The sequence below is a fragment of the Rhinolophus hipposideros genome (assembly GCF_964194185.1).
Source record: "Rhinolophus hipposideros genome assembly, chromosome: 1".
Classification (NCBI taxonomy): Eukaryota; Metazoa; Chordata; class Mammalia; order Chiroptera; family Rhinolophidae; genus Rhinolophus; species Rhinolophus hipposideros.
In genome coordinates, this window is record NC_138047.1 from 48,512,945 (window position 1) to 48,518,808 (window position 5,864).

Sequence of the window (5,864 nt, forward strand, 5' to 3'; positions counted from 1 at the left end):
ACTTAAGTATCTTTGGTTTCTGAAAAACATTAGTACTTTTAATTTTACACGTAATGTAAGACTTAGAATAAGCAATGGGAGCTTACTTTCGAGATCATCTTCCAATTCTGTTCTTAAATGGCTTTATTATCAAAAATCTCCTTATTTTATGGAAATGGCTCAACGCTCTAAGTACTAGTGTAGTTAATGTTAACATTAGATAGAGAGGAGCTACTCTAGCATCTTCCATTTTTAAATAATTTTAGAGCCTACATTCATTTTTAAGCTTGTTTCATAGAAGCTCAAGTTAAATACCTAGATTTCTCTGGTCAGATTATTTTTCTAGAATAATGTCAAATTAGGTTCTTAATAATCCATCTACAAATATTTTCAGAGAATTTCTAAGGAGGAGTCAGAGTAATTGGAGTGAGGGTGAGTAAAGAAGAAATAAGACATTTTAACTGCACTGACGTATTTTTAAAAGACTATAATGAGATCTTTCAAAACAGTATATATTTAATAACCAGCGAAAGTATTTAGCCTAAGGTTTGGCCACTGTATCAAAGGATAAAGCCTTGAAAAAATAAAACAAAAAAATACAGCTGCTTAAAATATAGTATATATGTTCATATTTCTCTCACATGATAGTCTGAGTATAGTCACCCCAATAATGATGTGGTAGCTGCACAAAGTTGGGAAGTGTGAGCAAAAATAGGAAAAAAAAAATCTGCTCAGTGGAATACTATGCACTGTCTATATTGCACCCATCAGAGTTATCTGATTCTGAATCTGTGGTAGCTATTTTACAACTCTGTTAATTGTAGATAATTGAGATGAATGTAGCTTTATTCTTCTTTAAATATATACAAATGGATTTCATATAAAGAGACAAACTTTACTGCCCCACCTTTGCTTCTAGTTTCACATTCACTATAATATTCTGGATCAATACATATTCTATTCTTCATATTCTCCTTGAACTGATTATTAACACCTTACCAGTTTCCTCATTTATGATTCAAATATAATCTTTAATACATGCTAATTTTTATATCTGTAAGAGAGTCATAATTTTACCTTTAGAAAGTATTATCTTTTAATAGAATTCAGGCTATCAATTTACTCTCCCACCCACATGTTGTAATCTAAGCTGTCTGTTGCAGCTCTTACTGCCCTGTCCACATTCTATCCAGTAGGGCAAGAAGAAGGCCAAGGAGAGGCCAAGCCACTTTCCTTTCTAGAGGTACCACACTTCATGTCCATTCTCTTCTCATTATCCAGAATGAAGCCAAGTGGCATACTTATTGGCAATAAAGGCTGGGATATGTTGTATTATATAATATTTACCAGGTCAGTAATGGGCCCAGCATCAAACTTTGAATTCTAATTAACAAAAGAAAAGGGCACAACAGACACTGACCAATAACTGGCAATCTTTGCCACAGTAATTACATGGGGTAACCAAGACTGCCTTAATCTTCCCCTTAGTTTCACTGATCTTTACAGAGTCTTGTAACTCTAGACACATGACCTTCCTTGTCTTAGAACATTTACTTTAGAAAACCTGCAATTGTAAATTCTTTCTTTTCCCCTTTGAGATATAAGCTTCTTTAAACGCATCTTGCCTGATTTATAATCCAGAAATGTCTTTCTCAAGGACCTAGGAGCCATCAATTTGTAATGTAATCATCAAGGAAGATAGCAGCCCTATATCCTAGTCTCTGTGGGAAGGTAGGGGCATTCAATGGGTCAGTGACAATAATCAACCACAGATAGCCAAATCACAGAGGAAAAACATTTGCAGACTCAGAAATAACTCAATGAGACCCACATGTCCCACTGATCAACCTCTCTCCTGTCATCCTCCAGCACTTTTGCACTAGCTCAACCTCTGCCTTTCGTTTAGCAGAGGTGAGCTCAGACTGTATTCTGGTCTTTCGCCCCTATTGCAGTAGCCTTGAATAAAGTCTCCCTCCCTTTTTAACACTGTCCAGTTTAACTTTTGCTTTGATAGGGGATTTGTAGACAGCAGGTATAAAAAATGTGCTAAAATTATCTGGGAAAACATCTTCATGGAGAAGGGACTGATTTGTGTCTTAAATGATTTCAATTCATAAATGCAGGGGTACAGAAATTCACATTCCAGTTAAAAGAAATAGTGTGTAATCTAGGAAAGAGAAAGTTTTTTCTGACACAAAAATCCAACTATATAGGATTCAACTAAACTCAGATGGCAGGAAACTTAACGAAAGATGTAGCTTCAGTGTAAAACAAACGAAATGGTGGGGACTATGAACTAGAAAGATCATGTCATTTCTGAGAGGAGGCAGCCCTGTTCAGTCCCATCTCTTTGGTACTATGTGGTCAGATTTCATAAACTTTCTAAGTAAACTTGAATGTGGAATTTTATTTTAAACCTCAATTTTATTTACGTATGACTAATAAAAAGATAGAAAAAGCTGTGAAGCTACAACAAATCACTAGGCTACATAATATTTACTTCATTTTGTGCCTTGTTAAATACAAATGACTAATTTTATTATTTTAAATAAAATGACTATTAAGTGACAAATAATAGAGAGGCATGTTTAGTTGGGAAGTGAATTACTTCCTCATTTTGTCATTGTGGCAACTTAATTTTTCTGCATCTTGGTTCTCTCATCTGAAATCCAGATAATAACTATTATATAGGGTCGGTTTGTTGATTTTGAGACAAGGCACATAAAAGCATTTGGAAAATGGTAAAATGTGATACAAAATATGAGTTACATAAGTTTATAACACAGAAATCAAACACAGAGGTACAGCCACTTGTCCAATGGCTTTTAAAAAGCCATGTAATATCCTATTTGCAAAATGAATATAAAAATACTATTTATTTCATAGGATTGTGCTGAAATTAAACAAGATAATCCATAGTAGATTTTCAGCATGGTTTGTATCAAGCACATAATAAAACCCTGATTATCAGTAGGAAAAAGAGTAGCACATGGCATAAACCAAGATCCCTCTCAGTCAGCCAGAAATAACAGCACCTTCTTGAGAATAGCTAAAGCAGGGGTGGGGTGGAGACAAACTAAAAAAAAAATCACACCACAAAGGTTGGTTGCTGATTATCCTGTGGAATATTAATGCTCATTTTATGCTGATGCTGCTTTAATGTTAATTGGAAATCCAGAGCCTTTCCTTGTGCACATAATGAATATTCTTTCTTGTGCTCTACTTATTCATCCCTGACAATTATTAAATTAATTACTTCAAATCTGAGCTCATACCAGTTTTTAACCCTTTAGGTTTGTATAAACTGCAGAATTTAAATTTGGCCCTCTGAAGTATTTTCACTATTGATTTAAGTATGTAAATAAAATGTCTATAAAATATTACATGATTAAAGGTCTTTTGAACATAATTATATAGCAGACACAGGAAGATTTGAAAATGCAGGTACTACCGAATGCTTAGTTTAATCAAAAGCTGTCAGTGCAGTTTACTGGATATTGACATTCCTTGGCCCCTGTATTCATACAAAATGCACACTTGAAAAACATATATATATATATAACTCTGAGAAATATGCAATCTACTACTTACTTGACTGAAAACTAGTAAACTCCATGAAATTAATATGAAGATATAAAACAATGTGCAGACACATATATTTTGGCATTACTTAGCGACTTTCATCTTGGATGTCAACTGACCAGGGAGAGTACATATATGAACAAGCAAATGGCTATGAAAACAAAATACATGAACTTTTGGTGGTTGATAATAAAATCAGCAGGGAATTTTAATAACTTGGTTAAAAAAAAACGTCAAACAACATCTCCAAAATAGTTTGGTTAATAAATTGAGTTACTTTCCAACTACATATGTTGACTCTGACTATAAATATTAAATGTTTATTTTGTTATCTGTTGTTGACGCTAGTGATTCTACTTATGCTTTGGAGTAAATTATTTTCTGATTTTATGCTTTGGTATTGGTATAGACTATACTAGTTTTACATATTTTACTCAGTGATTAATAAATTGCTGTCTTTATTTTGCTGACATTGAGGGCACGATTACATGCATTAACAACACAGCATCACAAAAAGCTACTACACCACCCTAAGAGATAAACAAAAACATAGAGAAGCAGTTATTTGCTTTTAAAAACATATTTCATACAATGGAAAAAGGAATGAAAGTCTGACACATGCTACAACACAGATGAAGCTTAAAAATACATTATGTTAAGTGAAATAAGGCACTAAAGGACATAAATGTGTGATTCCACTTCCATGTGGTACCTAGAGTAGCCTAACTCATAGAAACAGAAAGTAGAATCATGGTTGCTAAGGGCTGGGAGGAGAAGAAAATAGGGAATTATTGTTTAATGGGTACAGAGGTTTAGTTTGGGAAAGTGAAAATTTTCTGAAAATGGACAGTGGTGATGGACAGACAACAGTGTTGAATCTGCTTAATGCCATTGATATATACTCTTCAAACATGATTAAAATGGTAAATTCTGTTACATATATTTTATCACAATTAAAAAAAAAGCATACCCCAATGTCTTTTTAGAGTAAATGTAACTTGTCAATGATAGTGACAAGAAGATACACACTTTAAATCATTAAACTATAATATGAGAGTAGATAAAAGCACAACAAACCATATTTCCTCATTCAAGGTTTTCCTCAAAGTATTTTGCTTTGGTTTAAAATACATTTACTCCAAAGAAATTATTTTTTAAATGTCTCAATTTTTCATTCTTCAATGTTGACCAAGGTGACTACTCTAGTCATATATTAGTTGCTACATTTTCTGAGCAAAGAAATAAACTCTCTAGCTTGAAACATTTTTTTTTTAAACTGGAAAAACTAAATAAATGTAAAGGTTAACATTACACTCCTAAAGGAACTTTAGTACTCACACAAATTCTATTTAAATATGGTAAAATTGGGAAAACTGAATAAAAATATTCTTTCCAAATTATCTATTTTATTTCCCCTTAGACTTTATTAAAGATTTGTTTGTCAATGTAATGGCCTTCAAAGAGTCAAGATTATCATTGAAGTTTGCCTGGCAACTTGTAGAAGCACAACACATTTCCAGAATCACCAGATCCAAGTATTTTTATGCATATGGCATCTAGAAGAGAAGTACACTAATTTTTGGTAATTTCCTTCTCAATGTTAAAATTACACTGATTCAAAAAAACAAATTAATATGACTTGCCAATATCTGAAGGACTTTAGTAACAGACATAAGACTAAAATAAAAATCTAACTTTTAGTCCTGTGTTTTCCTTATTATAATACTAAATATGTTCTTAATTAGTTCCCATCCCAGATCTATTTAGTAAACATTTATTAAAATATTTATCATAAATATGGACAGATAATTTTTGACAAAGAAGCTAAAAACATACAATGGACGAAAGACAGCCTCTTCAATAAATGGTGCTGGCAGAATTGGATAGCTACGTGCAAAAGAATGAAACTGGACTGCTATCTGTCACCATGTACCAAAATTAATTCAAAATGGATCAAATACTTAAGCATAAGACCTGACACAATAAACTGCATTGAAGAAAACATAGGTACTAAACTTATGGACCTTGGGTTCAAAGAGCATTTTATGAATTTGACTCCAAAGGCAATGGAAGTAAAAACTAAAATAAACAAATGGGATTATATGAAACTGAAAAGCTTCTGCACAGCAAAAGAAACTATTGACAAAATAATGAGGCAACCAACTGAATGGGAGAAGATTTTCGCAAACAGTTCCTCTGATAAGGGGCTAATATCCAAAATATACAAGGAACTCATGAAACTCAACAACAAAAAAACAAACAACCCAATTGAAAAATGGACAGAGGACCTGAAGAGACATTTC